Source organism: Thalassophryne amazonica, chromosome 2, assembly GCF_902500255.1.
Source record: "Thalassophryne amazonica chromosome 2, fThaAma1.1, whole genome shotgun sequence".
NCBI lineage: Eukaryota > Metazoa > Chordata > Actinopteri > Batrachoidiformes > Batrachoididae > Thalassophryne > Thalassophryne amazonica.
Genome location: NC_047104.1, coordinates 118379630 through 118407262, shown reverse-complemented (window position 1 = coordinate 118407262; position 27633 = coordinate 118379630). Strand labels below are relative to the sequence as shown.

The 27633-nt window shown below is 42.1% G+C and overlaps 1 protein-coding gene and 1 long non-coding RNA gene across 2 annotated transcripts in view; one reads left to right on the top strand and one right to left on the bottom strand.

The window, feature by feature from the left end:
• gpc5a (glypican 5a) overlaps positions 1 to 27633 on the top strand; it is a 752664-nt gene that overhangs the window by 239391 nt on the left and 485640 nt on the right.
• LOC117529684 lies at positions 7839 to 21699 on the bottom strand. Its single transcript, XR_004566074.1, has 3 exons — positions 21688 to 21699; positions 8174 to 8185; positions 7839 to 7970 (listed from the first exon to the last, which is right to left on the bottom strand). It is a non-coding gene; the product is annotated as an uncharacterized LOC117529684 (long non-coding RNA).

Sequence of the window (27633 nt, the reverse complement as noted above, 5' to 3'; positions counted from 1 at the left end):
ATTAGACTTATGCCAGCTTGGCATACGCTGGCTAAATCATCATGGTGTGACAGGGCCTTAAGCAAGACAATCATATCAATTTGTTGTTAGCTGAATACCTCATACAACAGTACCTCCACTAGATGGCAGCACACAACAGAAAGATTTCCCCTCTCGCTTCATAATTTACAGGTGGAAATCTATGGAAGAAAGTTGTATCCAGGAATGTTCACAAGCAAAACATTAATCAAAATTAAGCGGCCCCACAATAAATTAACCCACTTACTCACACTTGGAGCAACTGGGGATTAAAGACCTTGCCCAAGGGCCTTAGTGACTTTCAGATGGAAAAGCACTGTATAGATTTGTGTGTGTGTGTGTGTGTGTGTGTGTGTGTGTGTGTAATGGGCTATCCCTGCTCTGACGTCATGCAGCAGTGCGCATTCTCACCAGCATGGTATATTTCAGGAGCTATGTGTAACGAAATAAGGAAGGAAATAAACTGACATACTGACATCTGGGAAAAAATACACAGATTATTCTGACTTTATATATAACAGTCTTCAAGGACAATATACGAGGTCTGTTAGAAAACTGTCGGACCTTTTTATTTTTTTCAAAAACCTGATGGATTTGAATCACGTGTGCTTGCATGAGCCAACCTTGAACCTTCGTGCGCATGCGTGATTTTTTTCACGCCTGTTGGTTGCGTCATTTGCTTGTAAGCAGCCTTTGTGTGAGGATGGGTGTAGTCTCTCGTCGTTTTATCTTTGCAATGAAATGGCGGAACAATTGGAGCAGCGCGACTTTGTCAAATTTTGCCAGATACTGGGCCACAGCCAGGTGGAAACCATTCGTATTATTCAGACGGCTTTCTGTGACGATCCTCACAGGACATGTGGCATGTCCACCTCGTCCACAATTTCTCAGATAGTCACATGACTGAAAAGCCACCGAAAGCCTTCTGAATCTTCCAAATGGTGCAAGAGCTGGGCATGTCACAACATGTCCTGTGAGGCTTCATCACGGAGGCGCTGTTGCTGCACCATCAGCTTCGTGCCGATGAATTTCGCTGCCACTCTTTTCATGGCAAAATCTTCTTTCACAGTGGAATGTGCCGAAAAAGTGCTGATGTCCACCTCTTCCGCAATTTCTCGGATAATCACACGACGGTCCCACATCTCCACAGCGTTCACTTTGGAAATGATCCGGTCGTTTCAGCATGTTGATGCCGATCGGAGTGCGGCGCACTCTCCACCGTTGTGCGGACATCTTTAAACCGGTTGTACCGCTCCTTAATCTGTGTGATGCCCAGAGGATCGTAGCTGAAAGCCGTCTGAATAATCCGAATGGTTTCCACCTGGCTGTGGCCCAGTTTCTGGCAAAATTTGATGAAGTCGCGCTGCTGCAGTTGTTCCGCCATTTCCTTGCAAAGAAAAAACGATGAGAGACTCCACCCATCCTCACACAAAGGCCGCTTACAAGCAAAAGACGCAACCGACAGGCGCGAAAAAAATCACGCATGCGCACGAAGGTTCAAGGTTGGCTCATGTAAGCACACGTGATTCAAATCCATCAGGTTTTTGAAAAAAATAAAAAGGTCCGATACTTTTCTAACAGACCTCGTAGATTTCCGGACCTTTGGACATGGCTTTTAAAGATTCACAATATTAACCACATATTGTATTCTTAAGTATTTCTTGCTTTTTTTCCCCCAGTAATTGTTTTAATAAAGACAGAGAAAGAGAGGAAATAGTTTTCATTTGTTTGCTTTAGTGAAGCAGCTCTTTTGGAATTGTTCACTTAAAAGATTGGTGTTCTCTAGGCTTGTTGTTTGGTCGGGTTTATTCCGTCTGATTATCAGGGTAACGATGGGCATAGTGAAGTCAGTGAGTGAGTGCGCCCGCAAAAGTCTGTCAATAACAACATCAAAAGTATGATTCTGATTCTGATACTATTCAAATTCTAATAGATGCTGATGTGGACCACCAGATCTCCTATTCTGGGCCATATTTGCATATTTTAACATAATAATTAGCAGTTATTGTTTTATATATTAATTGTTGGCACATTGAGAGATGTCTGGCCTTGTTCAGGCAGATACATGTAAAGTAGATGTTTTATTTTGCATGCAGTTTATGAAGCATTGTTGCTAATTGCAGGGTGCTGGTGTCTGCTATGTCACTGCTGCATATTAAATACAAATTGTGCAGGAAGACACGACTGTGTCATTAAGAGATGGAATTTGAGATTATGGGGCTGCTCCTGCTCGTTTGGTACATATGTACTAAGGCGCTCCATGCAGGATGACCAGGGCTCACCACATGGTGCACGATGCAAACAGACCCCCATCCCCAGAAAACACATTCATCTGTCCATTGATTTCCTATGCATGCTACCCAATTAAGGGTCACCGGGGGGGCATAGGGGCTGGCGCCTTTCCCAGCAGTAAGTAGCGTGAGGTAAGGTACACCCTGGACAGGACTCCAGTCTTTTGCAGGGCACACATTTATATTTCTAACATATTAATTCAGAAGTTAATGTAACTGCACATATGTGTTTTTTAATCACTAAACTCAATTAGAGCAACAGAGAGAGACCGAACGAGCAGTTCAGGTCAAAATTGTGTGAAGCCCTTTGCTCTTTAAACTGCAAGCAAAAATTAATGTCTACAACATGAGATAAATGAATTTAAAATATAAAAGCCAAAACAATGGTGTGCATACATGTTGACATCTTTAAGTATGACACAGCTAAATCAAGACTTTTACAGGCAGCTTTGTTTGACAAGTCAGGGGATGATACATGAACATTTTTAAGTCACTTCATTGGACTTCATTTACGTCAATGATTCAGAAATACAAACAGTATGGTACTACTGTATGGTAAATATTAAAGGATAATTAACCAAGCGCGAGGTCTGTACAGGAAAATATCAGACCAAGGTCTTCACAGTACCAAGTTCTAATATTCCCGTACAGACCGAGCAAGCGAGGTTAGTAATTTGTTTATTATATGGCTGTTCGGAGCTATGTTTTCATCTTGTTGGTCTTCATTTTGCATGTCCACTTTGAGCTTGCTTGCTGTTAATTCCTCCTTTTCAAACTTGTCAGTGTAATAAAATTTGCTTGGAGAATGGTCCTCTTCATCGCTCATAATTTCTTTGTTCTGCTTTTTGTCTTGTTTTATTTTGCGTTGTGAAAATTGTAAACAAAGTCGCAAATCTGCTGTGACTGGATAGCATGTATCCTTAGCGCTTGGCATCACAGTTTATTGCAACTTGCACCTTTCCCAGAAGCTACTGTCATCTGAGTACTGATATTGATATTACATGTGCTTATAGACAAAAACAAATAAGAGACAAAATTCAATTTATTATTCAACTAAACTGCAAATATATGAATTTTTTAACATTTATGAAACACTTCTCTAAATAAATAACAGTAAATTCTGAAATAGAACTATTTTTTAAGCGTTGCATGTGCTACATAATGAAGTGCACCTTCTATATATTCAGTGAAGTGCACCGAAGCAGAATATATGCGACAGTAAGGTGCTGATGTCAGCCTCTGGGTTTTCTGGATCCTAGGCATGATTCATTAACACCTGGGAGTGGGTTTTGCACCTTGTGTACTTTGTTCAGTGATGTGCACTAAACCAGAACTTACTGCTGAGTATACTGCTGACTCATCACTTTGCTTTTGCTAAGTGAAGTAATCTGGATAGTGATATTCATTGCCACTAAAATATAATAATGCCAAATGATAGTCCTTCATCTAATAAATTCATTGTGCTCCCCAGCCCTGTATAGTTTGTCATGAGGGATTTCCTCTTTGCAGTGTGTTGTATTTGACATCGTTTACTAACAAGGCCATAGGGTCACTGACCCTAAAGAGATTCCCTCCTTGGCACAGTGATCTTTTCAACAATTCAGTGTTACAACCAAAACTGTTGGTTGTAAAATGATACATACACTTTTCTTTCCTTTATATTTGACATCCTTGACCATGAAAACATATCACTAGAACTTGGAATCACTTTTCTGTCTTTATTAGTTCAAAACTTATTGTATAAAAACGATTTTTCGGTAATGGCGGTTTTCTTCTGTATCTAGCTCCATAACATTTGAAGCTACATCAAATCTGATGACACCTTACTGAATCAGTACAGATTCAGCTACAATTTGGTGTTAGTTGTGCATCTCTAGCTTCATTTGTCACCTTACACTGACACATTTTCTATTTTCCCTATATTTTTGCATAGTCTGGATCACCAGATCCGGAATCCGGATCCGATCATCACCAAACTTTGTTGTTTGATAGAACATTTGACTATGTTACACCCTAATTTTTTTCAAGCCTTTCTGCCTTGTTTTTGTGGAGTTAGAAACTAGAATGTCAAAATTCCCCCTATCCCGCAATGGTGAAGAATCCTTTAAAAAAATTCCTGGATCCAGATCGTGATCCAGATCACCACTAAAATTTCATCACTTGTTCCTCTTGTCATTTCCAACCACTTCACAAAATTTCATCAAAATCCGTTCAAAACCTTTTGAGTTATCCTGCTGACAAACAGACAGACAAACAAACAAACAAACTCGACCGAAAACATAACCTCCTTGGCGGAGGTAAAAATATCAGACAGAAAATCGGCTAAACAGAGTGTGCATACTGTCATAGCCATATAATAATACATGCGCAGTGGCGCGCAGCGGCGCAAAGCTCGCTCACGGTACAGGGAGTCCTAAACAGGAAGTGCCAAATTTTGAATCTACAGTAAAACAGGGAATGTTCAAATGTCAAACACTTCCTGGATTGACAGATGAGATCCCATGGAATCTCGCGGGAACTCAGTGGCAAGCCAAAGTTTCAGTCACAGTGAAACGGGAAATGTCAAATGTTGAACACTTCCTGGCATGGGTGGAAGTAGAGCGGAGGCCAGGGTTTCACTGGACTCCCCTGAAATCTGACTGGACACAGATGATTGACATATCACTGCACCTCACATCTGGTTGAAAGAGCTGCATTTTGAAGAGTGAGTCACATTGACTGCTAGGTTTCTCCTGTCCAGTAGTTGGTGCTGTGTACCACAAAAAGTTCTAATCCACCTTAGTAGTAGAAGAAAAATGTTTGCTTCAGATTTGAACTGAACATGTCATTTGAACTATGGACTTGTAATCACACCAAACTTCTATTGGTGAGTAAACAACTGGATTTCATGCCAGAAATGAGGTCCAGGTTGTTAAAAGCAGCATTTCTCCTTTAATTCGGGTTGCCTTATATACACATGTTTACGCATTTTTTGGACGGTTCACTTGCCTGGCATAAATGTTTTATTATTGCTGTTAACAGCTCTCTCTGCATCCCACAATCAAGTTTTATGTCTCTTTTTTCAGGACAACCTGTTCCTTAATAATATATATGCTTTTGTTGTGTTTTATAAGTGTAATAAAGGTTTACAATCAAAAATAACAAAAGAAAAAGTAAAGCGAAAAAAATTTTTACACACATTTATTCAAAACACACAGCAAACTAAAATAAACAACTGTTTTGACACTTTATAAAGGTAATTTGAGGTCGTGTGTGAAAGACTGTACATCAAAAAGTTCAAACAGTAAACACAAATGCACATTTTGAACAATATATACAAAATGGCCTATGCGTTTATGCTCCAGTCTGAGGAGTGGCCCCTCTCCCTTACCCCATTGATATGATAAACAGTGCTTTACGCCAAAAGGAGAGAGCCACAGAGTAATCCAGTAACATTCAAATGCAAACTAGTGGGGCAATCCTGATAGTTACACACTCTTTGTTTGAGCACGTGAGATTGTCATGCAAGGCTCTCCATCTGCTTTCACTTTCACTGTGCATAATGGCGCAGGGCACATTGGAGGAGTTAGGGGGCTATTCAAACGGGCCAACTAGTAAGATATCACTCCTGAAAATGATCTTTGGTTTATCATTTGAGGTAAATCTGCCCTACGATTGGATTTTGGAAAACTATGTGACGTTGAACTAATTTCGATTGGACACTCACATTGCGCACGTCATCACACAGCTTCTATGAGGAGCACAAAGATGGCCGACGATGGATCGAAAGTCTGCAGAATTAACTTTTCAGCAAAAAAAAAGTACGTTTCTATCTCATATCATTAAAAAGTTATTTATAATTTAGTAAAGCTTGTGGCATCAACCCCAGAGGGTTAAGCTAACAGACAGCAGCTGGTTCATGCTCTGTTGGCTTATTAGTGCAGCAGATAACTGAAACAGACCTTCAAATACAAGATACAAGCATCAAATTCAGCACAAATACAGCTTAGACACTACACTTTGAAAAAAACGACTGGCCACTTGAATTTTCAATAGGCAGCCAGGTAGGGGTCAATTGAAGAATTATACAGGGGTCAAAATTTAAAAATGCTCCAATCAAATTGAAAACTACATCATGTTACTTGTTTGATTGTAAAGATTCCAAAAAGGTTCAGTTTGGGCTATCTTTGACTGAATGTTATGGAGTTTTGGGGTAAAAACAGCAAGAATAGTGTCAAAGGTCAATTTCAGTTTGTACAGGGATCAAAAGGTAAAGACTTGCTCTAATTTTGGTAAAAAGTGATGCATATTGGGACTCCAACGAGGGCGGTCGCATCTCCTCCACTCTCCCTTATCTCTGCTCTCTGCTTTAAACTTCAAGTCCCTACTTCACCAGACTGTGAATTCCTCAAATTATATTGGATACTGGTTCTATTGGACTACTATTGGATTAACCATGGAATTGATCAGCTGGTCTCTGAACGCTAATGACACCATCTTTTCTATAATAAGGTCAGGACTGGGGATCCTACCTGCCCAGATGGAACGTATCCCGCTGGCTATGTTCTCGACTTCTGAGGGTCTTGGCGTATTGCATGCTTGGCGCCTTTTGCCGTTGAGGATGTCAAGGATTTATTCATATTTGGTCTTACAGTAGCAGGGCTGGTACTTTCTGGCTTATGTGCTGCCCTGATCAATCGGAAAATTGGCAAGATGGTGGCATCAAGAACCACGGCCCCTCGCTTGTCCGTCATGATTAACGAGGTGGGCAAGGTGTTGCATTCTCAGACTGCGATGACTTCTGAACTCAGACGCAAATTGGATGACATCTTGGAGCAGATGCGTGCCTTGTAGATGAAGTTGAAGAATTCGGAGGCTGGTGAATATTCTTAATTCATAATTGGGAATAATCTTAATTCATAATTGGGATTTGGTTGTTCAAGTGGACCTGTAAAAAATGTTTTTCACTGCTTAAACCACAACACGGCAGGCTTATCAAGCCTGAAGGACAAATTGCCCAACTGTTTTTCCTCCAGAGGAATGTCTTCAGGACTTGGTGATTATTTGGCTGTTTTCTTATCTCAACTCACAAAGACAATAAACTGTTTCACTGGACTGAAGCATGCTCCACTCCCTATCCCCCCACCCACCCCCCGTCACACCCCCTACTCCGGCTTCTGCTCACGTCACTCCCTTCCCTTCTGCGGGGGCGGCGCGGTTTTAGCTGCTGCTGGTCCCCCCCAAGCTGACGGCGGCACAACTCAGGGTTGCTGTGTGATCTTCACCCACTTGCCTCAATTCGGATAACGGATTTCTTCAAATTTAGTGCACGTAAACAATGTCAAATGTGTATGTGCTGTCCTTAATTCTGATGTGCGCCATTATTACGGTAAACAAGTAATAATTGTGGACTAAATGCTGTCTGAGGTAACTGGAGTGTAAACCTAATTTCTCCACTGTGAGATCAATAAAGTATATCTCATCTCATCTCATATTATTGGTTGAGTTAATAGGATTAATAAATGGAATAGTTTTGACAGTGCTGAATGCTTGGTCTCCAAAGTAAAGGTCAAACAAGGTCAATGTCCATTGGATTCTATGACATGTGACATATGCTACCCTGTAACATAAACTAAGCATGACACATGATGCAAACTGTTACTTATTAAAACCTGATTAACTCTGAAGCTGAAAGGGTTTTGCCATGCTAATGCTCCCCTGAAGCATTTACTCAAAATGCAGTCTGAAGGACCTAAATGACATGGTGAGATGCTGAGGAACTTCGCTCATTCATGTCCATGACATATGCATATTAGGGATGACTGAGTAGTTTTGAGCCTAACCAGAAAATGTAGGGCATGGTTCTCAATCTTTTACATTTTGACAAACCAACATTTCTTCAACATTGCACCCAGTGAGTCAAGACGTCACACATGCTCGAGAAATGTTGGTATTTCAGAATGGGAAAAAAATGGAGAAACATGCCCTATTTTTCAGGTTAAAGGCTCAAAACTTCTCAATTGCATATCAATATCATTATAGCAACATTTTATCAGCAGTTTGCAATAATACTACACATTCTCTGCAATAATTATTGAACACACATTTACAACATCACTTGAACACTGATGTGCAGTATTACAAAACATTCTTACTCCTTGTATATAGTGTACTCTATTCTACTGTATGTATTGTTATTCTGCACAGAACTTGACTTCCGTATTTTCGTAATTATTTTTCTTCTACCTTATTTTTGTATACTTGCAGTGTTGTTCTGTGACTGTCCCTGTGCTGCTCTCTTAAATTCCTCCGTTGTGGGACTATTAAAGGATTATCTTATCACTTGTTCTTATCAGTAACCCAGTGTCGGACTTTCAGCTGGTTGTCATATTTAGTGTAGCCAGTGATGTTTCTATTTTATATGCAGCGCCTATTCTTCTTATTTTTTCTGTTTAATTTATATGTTTTTTTATTTAGTTTCTTACTACAAACAGTGTGCCTGCTAGTGCATGTACAGAGCTTTCTCTGTCATCTTTAAATGTGAAATTCATAAATATTGTGGTCCTCATTGCTTCACTCGTATTTTACTGTGGTTTAACACCATATCACCAGGAGCATTACAAAGCATGACCCTGACTTGAACTAAAAGGGTTTAAAAATGAATGATTGGTGCCAGATTTAGCACAGCTTATAATGGGCCTGATTTTCTAAAGGTTGTGGCATGTGTTTAAACGTGCACAAATACCATAGCATTTGCAAAAAAACAATGCATGCTGTTTTACGAGCACACGGAGGACTGCATCTTTGAAAAGCACAAAAACAAGTGAGGTTTGCACATTATCAAAGCCAAAAGGAAATTTATTGGGTGCTGATAGTGTCTGGATTTTGCATGTTTGAAACCTTCTTGTTAATTTATTGAGCTTGATAGGCTGCTGTTCTGCCTCCTGAAACACAGGGGAAAAAAATCATTCATTGCGATTAGTGGGCATAATAAAGAGTTAATGGTTTATGCCGTGCTTGTTTCTTTCAGAATAATTTCAGTTCAATTTATTTTCATTTATATAGCGCCAAATCACAACAGAGTTGCCTCAAAGCGCTTCACACAGGTAAGGTCTAACCTTTCCAACCCTCAGAGCAGCAGTGGTAAGGAAAAACTCCCTCTGAGGAAGAAACCTCAAGCAGACCAGACTCAAAGGGGTGACACTCTGCTTGGGCCATGCTACAAACATAAATTACAGAACAATTTACAGACAAATATACAAGAAATGCTATTTGCGCACAGGACAGGAGGATCGCCAACACGAATACAACTCTCATCTCTGGATGAAGCTGCACCTTAAACAGAGAGAAAAAACAGAATCAGGCATCAGAAACACAAAAAATACTGTATAATTTGCCAACATTAAACAACAAGAAAAACAGAAGAAATACTAAGGTGATCGCCAGCCACTAGCCCTAAACTTCACTAAAAGACCCAGAATTTAGGTGAAGTTGAGGCCGCAGCCTGCAACAATTACTAATAAATGAATTAAACTGCTGCCCAGTTCTAGCTGCTGTAGACATGACTTCCTGTGACTTCCTGTTCCGGAGCACAGCGGTGTTCTGCTGTATCTGTTAGCTGTTTGAACTGAGCTGTTTGAGTTCTTTGAATTAACAGTCTTTTTCAAGACTTTTTACTTTTTACTTTTTTTTTTTTTTTTTACTTTTTCACCGTGCTCCAACGCCTAAAGAAGACCTCTAACGGTCGAAACATCGCGACGGAGCACTTTTATCAGCTAACTTTCATCAGTGTTGGCAAGCTAACTAGCTTGCTAACGCTTTCGTTTTTATTTTTATTTTATTTTTTAGCACTGTTGTCGTGCTGCTCCACAGCCTGTCTAGTGGATTTTTATTTTATTTTAGCACTGTTGTCGTGTGTTACCTGTGCTGCTCCACAGCCTGTCTAGTGGATTTTTATTTTATTTTACCACTGTTGTCGTGTGTTACCTGTGCTGCTCCACAGCCTGTTCAGTGGATTTTTATTTTATTTTTTAGCACTGTTGTCGTGCGTTACCTGTGCTGCTCCACAGCCTGTCCAGTGGATTTTTATTTTATTTTACCACTGTTGTCGTGTGTTACCTGTGCTGCTCCACAGCCTGTCCAGTGGATTTTATTTTATTTTTTAGCACTGTTGTCGTGCGTTACCTGTGCTGCTCCACAGCCTGTTCTGTGGATTTTTATTTTATTTTACCACTGTTGTCGTGTGTTACCTGTGCTGCTCCACAGCCTGTCCAGTGGATTTTTATTTTATTTTTTAGCACTGTTGTCGTGCGTTACCTGTGCTGCTCCACAGCCTGTCCAGTGGATTTTTATTTTATTTTACCACTGTTGTCGTGCGTTACCTGTGCTGCTCCACAGCCTGTCCAGTGGATTTTTATTTTATTTTTTAGCACTGTTGTCGTGCGTTACCTGTGCTGCTCCACAGCCTGTTCTGTGGATTTTTTTTATTTTTTAGCACTGTTGTCGTGCGTTACCTGTGCTGCTCCACAGCCTGTTCTGTGGATTTTTATTTTATTTTTTAGCACTGTTGTCGTGCGTTACCTGTGCTGCTCCACAGCCTGTTCTGTGGATTTTTATTTTATTTTTTAGCACTGTTGTCGTGCGTTACCTGTGCTGCTCCACAGCCTGTTCTGTGGATTTTTTTTATTTTTTAGCACTGTTGTCGTGTGTTACCTGTGCTGCTCCACAGCCTGTTCTGTGGATTTTTATTTTATTTTTTAGCACTGTTGTCGTGTGTTACCTGTGCTGCTCCACAGCCTGTCCAGTGGATTTTTATTTTATTTTTTAGCACTGTTGTCGTGCGTTACCTGTGCTGCTCCACAGCCTGTTCTGTGGATTTTTTTTTATTTTTTAGCACTGTTGTCGTGCGTTACCTGTGCTGCTCCACAGCCTGTCCAGTGGATTTTTTTTATTTTTTAGCACTGTTGTCGTGCGTTACCTGTGCTGCTCCACAGCCTGTTCTGTGGATTTTTATTTTATTTTTTAGCACTGTTGTCGTGCGTTACCTGTGCTGCTCCACAGCCTGTTCTGTGGATTTTTATTTTATTTTTTAGCACTGTTGTCGTGCGTTACCTGTGCTGCTCCACAGCCTGTTCAGTGGATTTTTATTTTATTTTTTAGCACTGTTGTCGTGCGTTACCTGTGCTGCTCCACAGCCTGTCCAGTGGATTTTTATTTTATTTTTTAGCACTGTTGTCGTGCGTTACCTGTGCTGCTCCACAGCCTGTTCAGTGGATTTTTATTTTATTTTTTAGCACTGTTGTCGTGCGTTACCTGTGCTGCTCCACAGCCTGCCTAGTGGATTTTTATTTTATTTTAGCACTGTTGTCGTGTGTTACCTGTGCTGCTCCACAGCCTGTCCAGTGGATTTTTATTTTATTTTTTAGCACTGTTGTCGTACCTGTGCTGCTCCACAGCCTGTCCAGTGGATTTTTATTTTATTTTAGCACCGTTGTCGTGTGTTACCTGTGCTGCTCCACAGCCTGTCCAGTGGATTTTTATTTTATTTTTTACCACTGTTGTCGTGTGTTACCTGTGCTGCTCCACAGCCTGTCCGGTGGATTTTTGTTTTGTTTTGGCACCGTTGTCGTGCGTTACCTGTGCTGCTCCACAGCCTGTCCGGTGGATTTTTGTTTTGTTTTAGCACCGTTGTGCGTTACCTGTGCTGCTCCACAGCCTGTCCAGTGGATTTTTATTTTATTTTTTACCACTGTTGTCGTGCGTTACCTGTGCTGCTCCGCAGCCTGTCCAGTGGATTTTTATTTTATTTTTTACCACTGTTGTCGTGCGTTACCTGTGCTGCTCCGCAGCCTGTCCAGTGGATTTTTATTTTATTTTTTACCACTGTTGTCATGCGTTACCTGTGCTGCTCCACAGCCTGTCTAGTGGATTTTTATTTTATTTTTTACCACTGTTGTCGTGCGTTACCTGTGCTGCTCCGCAGCCTGTCTAGTGGATTTTTATTTTGTTTTTTGCCACCGTTGTCGTGCGTTGCCTGTGCTGCTCCGCAGCCTGTCTAGTGGATTTTTATTTTATTTTTTGCCGCCGTTGTCGTGCGTTACCTGTGCTGCTCCACAGCCTGTCTAGTGGATTTTTATTTTATTTTTTACCACTGTTGTCGTGCGTTACCTGTGCTGTTCCACGGCCTGTCTAGTGGATTTTTATTTTATTTTATTTTTTTTACCACCGTTGTCGTGCGTTACCTGTGCTGCTCCGCAGCCTGTCTAGTGGATTTTTATTTTATTTTTTACCACTGTTGTCGTGCGTTACCTGTGCTGCTCCGCAGCCTGTCTAGTGGATTTTTATTTTATTTTTTACCACTGTTGTCGTGCGTTACCTGTGCTGCTCCACAGCCTGTCTAGTGGATTTTTATTTTGTTTTTTGCCACCGTTGTCGTGCGTTGCCTGTGCTGCTCCACAGCCTGTCTAGTGGATTTTTATTTTGTTTTTTTGCCACCGTTGTCGTGCGTTGCCTGTGCTGCTCCACAGCCTGTCTAGTGGATTTTTATTTTATTTTTTACCACTGTTGTCATGCGTTACCTGTGCTGTTCCACGGCCTGTCTAGTGGATTTTTATTTTATTTATTTTTTTTACCACCGTTGTCGTGCGTTACCTGTGCTGCTCCGCAGCCTGTCTAGTGGATTTTTATTTTATTTTTTACCACTGTTGTCGTGCGTTACCTGTGCTGCTCCACAGCCTGTCTAGTGGATTTTTATTTTATTTTTTACCACTGTTGTCGTGCGTTACCTGTGCTGCTCCACAGCCTGTCTAGTGGATTTTTATTTTGTTTTTTGCCACCGTTGTCGTGCGTTGCCTGTGCTGCTCCACAGCCTGTCTAGTGGATTTTTATTTTGTTTTTTGCCACCGTTGTCGTGCGTTGCCTGTGCTGGTCCACAGCCTGTCTAGTGGATTTTTATTTTATTTTTTGCCGCCGTTGTCGCGCGTTACCTGTGCTGCTCCACAGTCTGTCTAGTGGATTTTTATTTTATTTTTTACCACTGTTGTCGTGCGTTACCTGTGCTGTTCCACGGCCTGTCTAGTGGATTTTTATTTTATTTATTTATTTTTTTTACCACCGTTGTCGTGCGTTACCTGTGCTGCTCCGCAGCCTGTCTAGTGGATTTTTATTTTATTTTCTACCACTGTTGTCGTGCGTTACCTGTGCTGCTCCACAGCCTGTCTAGTGGATTTTTATTTTATTTTTGCACCGTTGTCGTGCGTTCGCTGTTGCCGTGCGTTGCTTGTGCTGCTTCATGGCCTGTCTGGTGCCTTAACTAAAGCACTCCTTCTGCTGAATCACCTCTAAATTATTTACACATTATTCACTTTGCGTGTTTTTAGGAATCCACTAGGTTGCGTAGCTACTAGCTTTTAGCCGATTTAGCATGGCGGCTTCTCCTGTCTCTCCCGCACTTTTCTGCTCTGGTTGTGAAATGTTTAGTTGTTCCTCTGCCTCCTTTAGCAGTAACGGTACTTGTAATAAGTGCAGCTTATTCGTAGCTTTGGAGGCCAGGCTGGGCGAATTGGAGACTCGGCTCCGCACCGTGGAAAATTCTACAGCTAACCAGGCCCCTGTAGTCGGTGCGGACCAAGGTGGCTTAGCCACCGTTAGTTCCCCCCTGGCGGATCCCGTGCAGTCGGGAAAGCAGGCCGACTGGGTGACTGTGAGGAGGAAGCGTAGCCCTAAACAGAAGCCCCGTGTACACCGTCAACCCGTGCACATCTCTAACCGTTTTTTCCCCACTCGACGACACACTCGCCGAGGATCAAACTCTGGTTATTGGCGACTCTGTTTTGAGAAATGTGAAGTTAGCGACACCAGCAACCATTGTCAATTGTCTTCCGGGGGCCAGAGCAGGCGACATTGAAGGAAATTTGAAATTGCTGGCTAAGGCTAAGTGTAAATTTGGTAAGATTGTAATTCACGTCGGCAGTAATGACACTCGGTTACGCCAATCGGAGGTCACTAAAATTAACATTAAATCGGTGTGTAACTTTGCAAAAACAATGTCGGACTCTGTTGTTTTCTCTGGGCCCCTCCCCAATCAGACCGGGAGTGACATGTTTAGCCGCATGTTCTCCTTGAATTGCTGGCTGTCTGAGTGGTGTCCAAAAAATGAGGTGGGCTTCATTGATAATTGGCAAAGCTTCTGGGGAAAACCTGGTCTTGTTAGGAGAGACGGCATCCATCCCACTTTAGATGGAGCAGCTCTCATTTCTAGAAATCTGGCCAATTTTCTTGGATCCTCCAAACTCTGACTGTCTAGCGTTGGGACCAGGAGGCAGAGCTGTGGTCTTATACACCTTTCTGCAGCTTCTCTCCCCCTGCCATCCCCTCATTACCCCATCCCCGTAGAGACGGTGCCTGCTTCCAGACCACCAATAACCAGCAAAAATCTATTTAAGCAAAAAAATTCAAAAAGAAAAAATAATATAGCACCTTCAACTGCACCACAGACTAAAACAGTTAAATGTGGTCTATTAAACATTAGGTCTCTCTCTTCTAAGTCCCTGTTGGTAAATGATATAATAATTGATCAACGTATTGATTTATTCTGCCTAACAGAAACCTGGTTACAGCAGGATGAATATGTTAGTTTAAATGAGTCAACACCCCCGAGTCACACTAACTGTCAGAATGCTCGTAGTACGGGCCGGGGCGGAGGATTAGCAGCAATCTTCCATTCCAGCTTATTAATTAATCAAAAACCTAGACAGAGCTTTAATTCATTTGAAAGCTTGTCTCTTAGTCTTTTCCATCCAAATTGGAAGTCCCAAAAACCAGTTTTATTTGTTATTATCTATCGTCCACCTGGTCGTTACTGTGAGTTTCTCTGTGAATTTTCAGACCTTCTGTCTGACTTAGTGCTTAGCTCAGATAAGATACTTATAGTGGGCGATTTTAACATCCACACAGATGCTGAGAATGACAGCCTCAACACTGCATTTAATCTATTATTAGACTCTATTGGCTTTGCTCAAAAAGTAAATGAGTCCACCCACCACTTTAATCATATCTTAGATCTTGTTTTGACTTATGGTATGGAAATAGAAGACTTAACAGTATTCCCTGAAAACTCCCTTCTGTCTGATCATTTTTTAATAACATTTACATTTACCCTGATGGACTACCCTGCAGTGGGGAATAAGTTTCATTACACTAGAAGTCTTTCAGAAAGCGCTGTAACTAGGTTTAAGGATATGATTCCTTCTTTATGTTCTCTGTCATATACCAACACAGAGCAGAGTAGCTACCTAAACTCTGTAAGAGAGTTAGAGTATCTCGTCAATAGTTTTACATCCTCATTGAAGACAACTTTGGATGCTGTAGCTCCTCTGAAAAAGAGAGCTTTAAATCAGAAGTGTCTGACTCCGTGGTATAACTCACAAACTCGTAGCTTAAAGCAGATAACCCGTAAGTTGGAGAGGAAATGGCGTCTCACTAATTTAGAAGATCTTCACTTAGCCTGGAAAAAGAGTTTGTTGCTCTATAAAAAAGCCCTCCGTAAAGCTAGGACATGTTTCTACTCATCACTAATTGAAGAAAATAAGAACAACCTCAGGTTTCTTTTCAGCACTGTAGCCAGGCTGACAAAGAGTCAGAGCTCTATTGAGCTGAGTATTCCATTAACTTTAACTAGTAATGACTTCATGACTTTCTTTGCTAACAAAATTTTGACTATTAGAGAAAAAATTACTCATAACCATCCCAAAGATGTATCGTTATCTTTGGCTGCTTTCAGTGATGCCGGTATTTGGTTAGACTCTTTCTCTCTGATTGTTCTGTCTGAGTTATTTTCATTAGTTACTTCATCCAAACCATCAACATGTTTATTAGACCCCATTCCTGCCAGGCTGCTTAAGGAAGTCCTACCATTATTTAATGCTTCAATCTTAAATATGATCAACTTATCTTTGTTAGTTGGCTATGTACCACAGGCTTTTAAGGTGGCAGTAATTAAACCATTACTTAAAAAGCCATCACTTGACCCAGCTATTTTAGCTAATTATAGGCCAATCTCCAACCTTCCTTTTCTCTCAAAGATTCTTGAGAGGGTAGTTGTAAAACAGCTAACTGATCACCTGCAGAGGAATGGTCTATTTGAAGAGGTTCAGTCAGGTTTTAGAATTCATCATAGTACAGAAACAGCATTAGTGAAGGTTACAAATGATCTTCTTATGGCTTCGGACAGTGGACTTATCTCTGTGCTTGTTCTGTTGGACCTCAGTGCTGCTTTTGATACTGTTGACCATAAAATTTTATTACAGAGATTGGAGCATATCATAGGTATTAAAGGCACTGCGCTGCGGTGGTTTGAATCATATTTGTCTAATAGATTACAGTTTGTTCATGTAAATGGGGAATCTTCTTCACAGACTAAAGTTAATTATGGAGTTCCACAAGGTTCTGTGCTGGGACCAATTTTATTCACTTTATACATGCTTCCCTTAGGCAGTATTATTAGACGGTATTGCTTAAATTTTCATTGTTACGCAGATGATACCCAGCTTTATCTATCCATGAAGCCAGAGGACACACACCAATTAGCTAAACTGCAGGATTGTCTTACAGACATAAAGACATGGATGACCTCTAATTTCCTGCTTTTAAACTCAGATAAAACTGAAGTTATTGTACTTGGCCCCACAAATCTTAGAAGCATGGTGTCTAACCAGATCTTTACTCTGGATGGCATTTCCCTGACCTCTAGTAATACTGTGAGAAATCTTGGAGTCATTTTTGATCAGGATATGTCATTCAAAGCGCATATTAAACAAATATGTAGGACTGCCTTTTGCATTTACGCAATATCTCTAAAATCAGAAAGGTCTTGTCTCAGAGTGATGCTGAAAAACTAATTCATGCATTTATTTCCTCTAGGCTGGACTATTGTAATTCTTTATTATCAGGTTGTCCTAAAAGTTCCCTAAAAAGCCTTCAGTTAATTCAAAATGCTGCAGCTAGAGTACTGACGGGGACTAGCAGGAGAGAGCATATCTCACCCGTGTTGGCCTCTCTTCATTGGCTTCCTGTTAATTCTAGAATAGAATTTAAAATTCTTCTTCTTACTTATAAGGTTTTGAATAATCAGGTCCCATCTTATCTTAGGGACCTCGTAGTACCATATCACCCTAATAGAGCGCTTCGCTCTCAGACTGCAGGCTTACTTGTAGTTCCTAGGGTTTGTAAGAGTAGAATGGGAGGCAGAGCCTTCAGCTTTCAGGCTCCTCTCCTGTGGAACCAGCTCCCAATTCAGATCAGGGAGACAGATACCCTCTCTACTTTTAAGATTAGGCTTAAAACTTTCGTTTTCGCTAAGGCTTATAGTTAGGGCTGGATCGGGTGACCCTGGACTATCCCTTGGTTGTGCTGCTTTAGACGTAGACTGTGGGGGGGTTCCCATGATGCACTGTTTCTTTCTCTTTTTGCTCTGTATGCATCACTCCGCATTTAATCATTAGTGATCGATCTCTGCCCCCCTCCACAGCATGTCTTTTTCCTGGTTCTTTCCCTCAGCCCCAACCAGTCTCAGCAGAAGACTGCCCCTCCCTGAGCCTGGTTCTGCTGGAGGTTTCTTCCTGTTAAGAGGGAGTTTTTCCTTCCCACTGTTGCCAAGTGCTTGCTCACAGGGGGTCGTTTTGACCGTTGGGGTTTTTCATAATTATTGTATGGCCTTGCCTTACAATATAAAGCGCCTTGGGGCAACTGTTTGTTGTGATTTGGCGCTATATAAAAAAAAAAGTTGATTGAGTTGATTGAAAAAGCGTAAAACAAAACTGTACCAGTATGCTAGCCATATGAAAGGGAAAATAAGTCTGGACTTTAAAATCTCCACAGAATCTGACTGTTTTATTGATGCAGGGAGATCATTCCACAGAACAGGGGCACGATAAGAGAAAGCTGTGTGACCCGCAGACTTCTTATTCACCTTAGGGACACAAAGTAGTCCTGCACGCTGAGAACGTAAAGCCCGGGCCGGTACGTAAGGTTTAATTACGTCAGCTAGGTAGGGAGGTGCCAGTCCATGAATAATTTTATAGGTTAGTAGCAGAACCTTAAAATCTGATCTCACTGGGACAGGAAGCCAGTGAAGGGATGCCAAAATGGGTGTAATGTGGTTGTACTTTCTGCTCCGTGTCAAAAGTCTGGCTGCAGCATTTTGAACCAATTGGAGACCCCTAATGCTAGCCTGCGGTAAACCAGAAAATAGAACTTTGCAGTTGTCCAATCGAGAAGAGATAAATGCATGGATAAATGCCTCCATGCACAATAGGTGGTCCACCCACAGATACACATACATTGAAGCAAATAATTATTTGATCCACTGTCGGTTTTACAAGTTTTCCCACCTACAAAGAATGGAGAGGTCTGTAATTTTTATCATAGGTACACGTCAACTGTGAGAGGCAGAATCTATTTTTTTTTTCAGAAAATTATGTATTATTTTTAAAAAATGAATTTGCATTTTATTGCATGAAATAAGTATTTGCTACAATAAGAAAAACAGACCTTAATATTTGGTACAGAAACCTTTGTTTACAATTACAGAGGTCAGACGTTTCCTGTAGTTCTTGACCACGTTTGCACACTGCAGCAGAGATTTTGGTCCACTCCTCCATACAGATCTTCTCCAAATCTTTCAGGTTTCACGTTTCAGCTCCTTCCAAAGATTTTCTTTTGAGTTCAGGTCTGGAGATTTACTAGGCCACTCCAGGACCTTGAAATGCTTCTTACGGAGCCCCTCCTTAGTTGCCCTGGCTGTGTGTTTCAGGTCATTGACATGCTGGAAGACCCAGCCACGGCCCATCTTCAGTGCTCTTACTGAGGGAAGGAGGTTGTTTGCTAAAATCTCATGATACATGACCCCTACCATCCTCCCTTCAATACGGTGCAGTCGTCCTGTCCTCTTTGCAGAAAAACACCCCCAAAAATGATGTTTCCACCCCCATGCTTCACAGTTGGGATGGTGTTCTTGGGTTGTACTCATCGTCCAAACACAGCGAGTGGCGTTGATTCCAAAAAGCTCTATTTTGGTCTCATCGGACCACATGACCTTCTCCCATGCCTCCTCGGGATCATCTAGATGGTCACTGGTGAACTTCAAACGGGCCTGGACATGTGCTGGCTTGAGCAGGGGGACCTTGCTGCTCTGCTGGATTTTAAACCATGACAGCGTAGTGTGTCATTAATCTTTGTGACTGTGGTCCCAGCTCTCTTCAGGTCATTGAACAGGTCCTTCTGTGTAGTTCTGGGCTTTCTCAGAATCTTCCTTCCCCCTCGAGATGAGATCTTGCGCGGAGCCCCAGATTGAGGAAGATTGACAGTCATCTTGTGTTTCTTCCACTTTCTAATAAATAATCATAACAGTTGTTGTCTTCTATCAAGCTGCTTGCCTGTTGTCCTGTAGTCCATCCCAGCCTTGTGCAGATCTTCAATTTTGTCCCCGGTGTCCTTAGACAGGTCTTTGGTCTTGGTAATGGTGGACATGTTGGAGTGTGATTGATTGAGAGGTGTCTTTTATACAGGTAACGAGTTCAAACAGGTGCAATTAATATAGGTAAAGAGTGCAGAATAAGAGGGCTTCTTAAAGAAAAATTAACAGGTCTGTGAGAGCCAGAATTCTGGTGGTTGGTTGGTGATTAAATATTGGTAGGTGATTAAATATTTATTTCATGCAATAAAATGCAAATTAATTATTTACAATTGAAACAATGTGATTTTCTGAAGTTTTTTTACGTTCTGTCTCTCACAGTTGAAGTGTACCTATGATAAAAATGACAGACCTCTACATTCTTTGTAGGTGGGAAAACTTGCAAAATCGACAGTGGATCAAATACTCATTTGCCTATTTTAGACTTATAAATACTGTTCCAGCCACAGTATTTAAGCATTTAGTGAATAATTATGCTGCGTTCTGCCGTTGGAATGCAATTTAGCACTTGTTATCTGAGTTCTTAGTAATTCAAGTCTGCTGTCTTCCTTTTGATACAGCGTCAGGAACTGCGTATGTTCACAACAGATTTTGAAATATTCTGGAGCAGTGTTTCTAATTAGCCATGAGTAATTTATAAAACTGATGAAAAGTCTTGACACTGTCCAGTAGTTGTTGTTTAATTCCGGTTTTGGTTTTCTGTTGTATATTTAATCTATGTAGATTTTGCTCACATACAGGGCATCATGTGGGTTCCTGCTAGCTTGTTAGCTGTATAGATAGGAGCAAAAACCACATGAGGTATCCAATGTTCAGGAGGTAGAATGCCCATACCTTATTAACTGACATCATGAAGACAGGCGGCTCCACGAACCATGCAGCAGTTGGCAGTATGTGTTTGAAATATTACATAGGCACGACAACGATGCTCTTACATGATGACACGGTGTTGTTTTTGAGTTATTGTCTGCACAAACTCAAGGGCGCAATTTAGAACTAGAAATTGGGGGGGATAAAGTGCGAGGCCAACAGTTTATAGATAAGCTCAGATGCATTCTGAGCATCCAGAACTGTCATTTTAATGTTTTGAGAAGACCATAAAGTGGACACCATTTGACTTATGCAATTTGAAACTGTGGATATAAGTACTTTATTCTGAGAATAGCCAGCATTGATTTTATTAACATCCTGGTGTAAATAAGGTATCACCACATGTGTAGAACTCAAAAAGAATGATAGGTTGAGTTTTCATTAAAAAAACAACAGCAATGTGGTAAAATGTATTCATAAATATGAAAGAACAGGCTCTTAATAATTATTAACTATCGCATACTGTATTTTTTTTCTCAAGATTTGTTTTTGCATAAGTTTGAAAAAACAACATCATAAGTTTAGGATAAATTACTTATCATGAATTTAATTTTCGAAGTGGCACTATTGACAACACTCATACTGAACATCATTTCGCTTGCATAGACTGATTTTGGAGATCAAGCAATAATTGCAGATGGGCTTTCTGAGGTCCCAGATAGCTTTTCTGATTTCCTTTTCTAACTTTCAGAATTTAGTAAATTAGCATATGGTCCATTGATACTTATGTGTAGACACTAGTCCCTAGAGGCAACTATTTTTGGTTTCATATCTGGGCAAATGCAGTCCCAGAAAATTCCGAATGTGACAAACAAGAAACAGGTGTTGTAAACAAGTCAATGCTGCTAAAAATACAAACTTGCAGAAACAAAGATACTACGTATTCTGACATGGTTTGCACATAAGACTGACATGGTTTGCACATAAGGCTGGAATAGCATGTTTCAAGTACACATATGTCAGAAGGTGGGGGGGGGGGGGGGGGTACCATATTCTGTCCCCCTTGGTTGAAAAGGTGGCGGGGAAATTGCACCCATGCACAAACTGTCTGGGATGCACTGAATCACTCATCTGCAGGTGCAGTGAAGTTTTCCACCTAGACACAGTATCAGTGAAGAGAATGCAGGTGTCTTAGCACTCACTAAGACCTTAAATTAGCACCTCCTCAACTTTCTCAACTCATGCTTGACAATAAAGTGCTGATCATTTTCAGGCAGTGAGGTAGTAAAATTGCAGCAGCGGTGAGCATCATATTGCCAGATTAGATGGTGATTGCCTATGTGAATATCTCCACACTTACGATTGGTGTGGTATGCATCTTCACAGCTTATTACAATCTATTTGTGCATTTATGCACGTAGTTCTGACGGTGCTACTGTGACCAGTCAGTGCTGAAGTGTTTACGATCAATCTGACATTCTTGCACTCGCTGGTTTGGGACAGTCTGGGAATAGAGCCAGATGCTGTAGACTTGTTGATTTGTTTATGTATGTTATGAATCCATAATCTCATCCTCTGTGTGTGTTTTATCTGGACATCTCCAAGCAGCAGGTGTACATATTGGTCTAAGTCGCTCAGCGGGTGGAGCTGGCAAAGATGCATAAGCCTCATGTTTCGTGCCAGAGAAGAACATTTTTCATCAGAGTGATTATTTTGATAATCTGTACTGGATTGGAAGCAGTGGTGCATGACAAAAAAAAAAAAACAAAAAAAAAAAAACAGCATAATCTCTATTTATGATCTGCAGCAGCAGGAAAACTACAGTATGAGAGAAACAAAGTAAAACTTTTAGATGATGGAACAGATCCTGTATGCTTTGTAGAGAAAATTTTGCGGCACATTATTTTGGATGTGAACATGTTGATCAGTGATGACATAAAAACGTGGATGAGTCTTTTTATTGTGTGGCCCGCTCTTACCACATCTGTTTAATCCTGCACATTACTGGCCTTATGAAACATTAACATCTTTAAAATATTCTCCATTTCAGTGACCATCTGGTTTTATGAGGCCATTGTACCACCTAGATCTTTCAGTCTTTCCATTTGCCGTTATTACCTTCCATAAAATAAAATATTTAAGGGGTGTTATAAAAGTTACATAGCTGTTTGAGGGCTTCTGATATCTATTTGGTGCTAACAGCTTACATGATGCAGTAGCTCATATTCACTTACAGGCCACTTAGCTTCACAGGAAAATTATGTGTGCAATATGACGCACTGTTCAGTTTTGTGTGATTTTTTTTTTTTTTTTTTTGGTGTGTGTGTGGGGGGGGTATTGCTGTGTAGAGATGCAACTCACAATACGAGGTCTGTTACGGACCTTATTATTTTTTTCAAAAACCATATGGATTTGAATCACGTGTGATTACATCAGACATGCTTGAACCCTCGTGGGCATGCGAGAATTTTTTCACGCCTGTCGGTTACGTCATTCACCTGTGGGCAGTCTTTGAGTGAGGAGTCGCCCACCCTCTCGTCATTTTTTCATTGTTTAGGAATGGCTCAGAGACTGCTGCTTTGTTTGATAAAAATTTTTTCAAAAGCTGTAAGGCACAACTGGGTGGACACCATTCGATAAATTCAGCTGGTTTTCGGTAAAAATTTTAACGGCTGATGAGAGATTTTGGTCTGGTAGTGTCGCTTTAAGGATGGCCCATGGCGCCTGACCGCAATCTGCGCTTCGAGGCAGCAGCGTCTCGCCGTTTCAAGTTGAAAACTTCCACATTTCAGGCTCTGTTGACCCAGTAAGTCGTCAGAGAACAGAGAACTTTCAGAAGAAGTCGCCATGAGGAGTTTATTCGGACATTCCATTGTTAACGGACATTTTGTAATGAAAGAACGTGCGGGCAGAGTCGCATGTCAGGCCGGACCCGACCACGGGGGGTCGCGACAGGAAAAACACCTCAGTTGGAAACCTTAACGGGCAAGTTGGAACATGCCCAAGCTGTTAAACAATTTCTCAGTTACTCACTTGTTGAAAGCCATCAAAAGCCGCCTGAATTTTACAAATGGTTTTCAACACGGAGGTGTTTTTCCTGTCGCGGCGCACACAGATTTGCCGAGTTGTCACGGAAACAACTCGGCAAATTTGCACGCACGTCTTTCATTAAAAAATGTCCTTAAACAGTGGAATGTCCGCATAAAGTCCTCATGCCAGCCTCTTCTGAATCTTCTCTGTTCTCTCACGACGTCCTGGGTGAATTAAGCCTTAAATTAGGATGTTTTCAGCTCGAAACAGGCCGACGACGGCGCCTGGAAGCGCTGCGCGACGTCCCGCTCCGTGGGAAGTTCTTACACCGACAGAAACACCCCATAATCTCTCATCAGCCGGTAAACTTTTCACAGAAAACCAGCTTAATTTCTCGAATAGTATCCACTCGGATATTCCTCACAGGTCCAGAAAAAATTTTGATAAAGCAACGCGCGCCGTCTCGAGCAGCGTGTGAAACAAAGGAATTCAGCCGAGAGGGCGGGACCACATCTCACTCAAGGCCTGCCCACAGGGAAATGACGTCACTGACACGCGTGAAAAAACTCACGCATGCGCATGAGGGTTCAAGCATGATTGGTGTAATCGCATGTCATTCAAATCCATATAGTTAAAGTTGTCAATGTGTTCCTAAAAGTTTAGACTAGTGCTCTTTTTAAACAAGCAGTTCTGGAAACATATGTTGCTTGTTACTGCCAAGATGATGTCACAGTACTGGGAGATCAGTGAAGACGACACAAAGATAATTCCCTCCGCCAAGGACGAAATAAAATCATCGACATTTATTTATTTATTTGTCTGTCTGTCTGTCTGTTAGCAGGATTATGTCAAAACTATTGTATGGATTTTGATGAAAGTTTCAGCACAGATACATATTAGGCCATGGAAGACCCCATTCAATTTTGGAGGTGATCTGGATCCGGATCTGGATTGTGGATCAAGTTTCACTGTACATATTGGCTTTGAAGGATTACTGTTGGCAGGGTTATGTCAAAACTACCTCGATTCTCACCAAATTTTCACCATGGATACATATTAGGCCATGGAAGACTCCACTGAATTTTGGAGGTGATCCAGATCTGAATCCGGATTCTGGATCAATATTTCACTTTATATAGGAATTTAAGGTTCTGCTACTGGCCTTTAAAATTGTTCACTGACTGGCACTTCCCTGCCTAGCTGATCTAATTAAACCCTACGGCCCAGGCTTTGTGTCCCTAGGGGGAATAAAATGTCTGCGGGTCACAGAGCTTTCTCTTATCGTGCACTGCTCCTGTTCTGTGGAATGATCTTCCTGCATCAATAAAGCAGATTCTATGGAGACTTTCAAGTCCAGTCTTAAGACACACTTGTTTTCTCTTTTTATGGCTAGCATGTTGTGTTACTATGCTTTTTATTTTTTATTTATTTTATTTTTTTTTATTTTTTTTTATTTACTCTTATTGTGCTTTTTAAAATCTTTTAATTGTGCTTTTTAATCTTTTAATTCATTTTATCTTGTTTTTTTTAAATTGTTTTGTGTGCATCACCTTGAGGCGACGCTGTTGTGAAATGGCAGTATATAAAATGAATAAACTGAATTGAATTGAAATTGAAGTGAACTGAAATTGAAATTATATAGGCTTTGAAGGATTACATCAAAATTACTTCACGGATGCTCACCAAATTTGCACCACAGATAGATATTAGGCCATGGAAGACTACACTGAATTTTGGAAGTGATCCGTATCCAGATTGGCAGACATTAGAAGTCTCTGGTTGCTCTTGCTATTACTGCCTTCTCACATTTAATGATTACTTACAGTATATATTGCTAGTAATATCAAATTTCTGTGGCATACAGTAAACTTCAGTGTCTGTACAAGCCAGATGTTCAAATTTTCTGTTCAAGAAAATTTGCAAAAAAACAAAAAACAAGATACTCTAGGCCAGCTGGTTCGGCTAATAGCCAACTTAGTTTGCCAAAGAGGGTCATATTGTATTTTATGTTGTACCATTGTTATTTATATTAGATGAATAGTATGTTTTGTGAACTATAAGTCACACTGAAGTATTGGTCTTGTGTCATGTGTCAAAATGTGTCATGAAGAGACACAAGACAATATATACTGTCGTGTGGGCCGCTGAAGAGGAGGTACTGCTGGCCCACCACCACCAGAGGGCGCCCTGCCTGGAGTGCGGGCTCCAGGCACCAGAGGGCGCTGCCGCCTTATGGGAGTAGCCTGGGTGACAGCTGTCACCCATCACCAGACACAGCTGTTCCACTCAGCACAGAGGTATATCAGGAGGACGGCGTCTCCACCTCAGTGCCGAGATATCGCCTTAGCTGACTACTAAAAGATAAGTACTCACCTTTCTGCAGTATTGACGTGAGGTGGAGTCTGCTACTTCCCTCTCTGTGTACTGGGTGCAGCCGCATCCACACCTGTGTGTTTGTTCTCTTGCCAGCAGTACCGGATCCGACGAGCGGAGGCAGTGGCCACCTGGGAATTCGGGACTTGGCGGTTCCAGTATTTCCAGGGTTCGGTGGCAGGGGAAATCTGGGTGGTTCCGGCTCGACTTGGACAGACGTCTCCTACCTTCGAGCCTGCCCACACGACACCAGTGGAATTCGGTGTAAACCCAAATTGTCAATTGTTGTATTGGTTGTGCACTTTCACAACAGTAAAACTTGTTATTTACTTTCTCCATTGTCCGTTCATTGCGCCCCCTGTTGTGGGTCCGTGTTCCAACACTTTCACAACAGGATATCTCGGCCACCGTCATGGACCCCGAGGGGCGTCAACCGGCTGTTGAACGGCCAATGGAAGACCAAGGCGCGTCGGCGGCTTCGGGAGGGGTAATCGGTGAGTTGCAGCGGATCCTCACCGCTTTCACCTCTCGGATCGATTTAATGACCGAGCAGCACGTTCTCCTAAACCGCAGGGTGGAGGCTCTCGCCGCACAAGTGGAGGCGCGCCCTTCGGGCGCCGCTGCGGCTCTCCCTCCCGAGGACCCTGCGCGTGAAAGTGACGTTCCACTGGTCGTTCAACGGTCCCTTCCTCCGTCCCCAGAAGCATACATAAGCCCCCCAGAACCGTACGGAGGCTGTGTGGATACGTGCGCGGATTTTCTGATGCAGTGTTCGCTCGTCTTCGCACAGCGTCCCGTGATGTACGCGACTGATGCTAGCAAAGTTGCTTATGTAATAAATCTGCTTCGCGGGGAGGCACGCGCTTGGGCTACAGCGCTCTGGGAGCAGAACTCACGGCTCCTTCATACATACGTTGGGTTTGTACGGGAGCTCAGAACGGTGTTCGACCATCCCAACAGAGGAGAGTCCGCTTCAACCGCGCTACTGTCAATGAGACAGGGGCGTCGGAGCGCAGCTGCCTATGCAGTCGCCTTCCGCATCGCGGCGGCGAGATCCGGCTGGAATAGCACTGCCCTCCGCGCCGCCTTTGTAAACGGACTGTCATTGGTCCTAAAAGAGCACCTGGTGGCGAAGGACGAACCGCGGGATTTAGACGGGCTCATCGATCTGGTCATACGACTCGACAACCGGTTAGAAGAACGCCGTCGGGAACGAGGCGAAGGGCGTGGCCAGGCACGCGTCGCCCCTCTCCCTTCCGGTTCCGATCGAGCTCCGCCTTCCCCACGCTCCACAGCCCCTGCGCTCCGTGGGGTCACAGCTCCCCCTAATGACGAAGCTAGGGACACGAGTAGGGCAACATTTAGGGCACCAGATGCACAGAGGAGATGGACCCACGGAGCGTGTCTTGTTTGTGGTTCAATAGAGCACCATGTGAGAGACTGCCCCGAGCGGTCAAACGCCAAACGCCCGCCCCTAGAGACTGGGCCAGGGGTGGGCCAAAACATTCACGTGGGACACACCCACATTGCTACACGACTCCCAGTCACAATCCTGTATGAGGATTCAACCCTGAAGGCCCCAGCACTGGTGGACACGGGCTCTGAGGGGAATCTGCTTGACAGTAGATGGGCCAGGGAGATAGGGCTCCCTCTGGTGGCTCT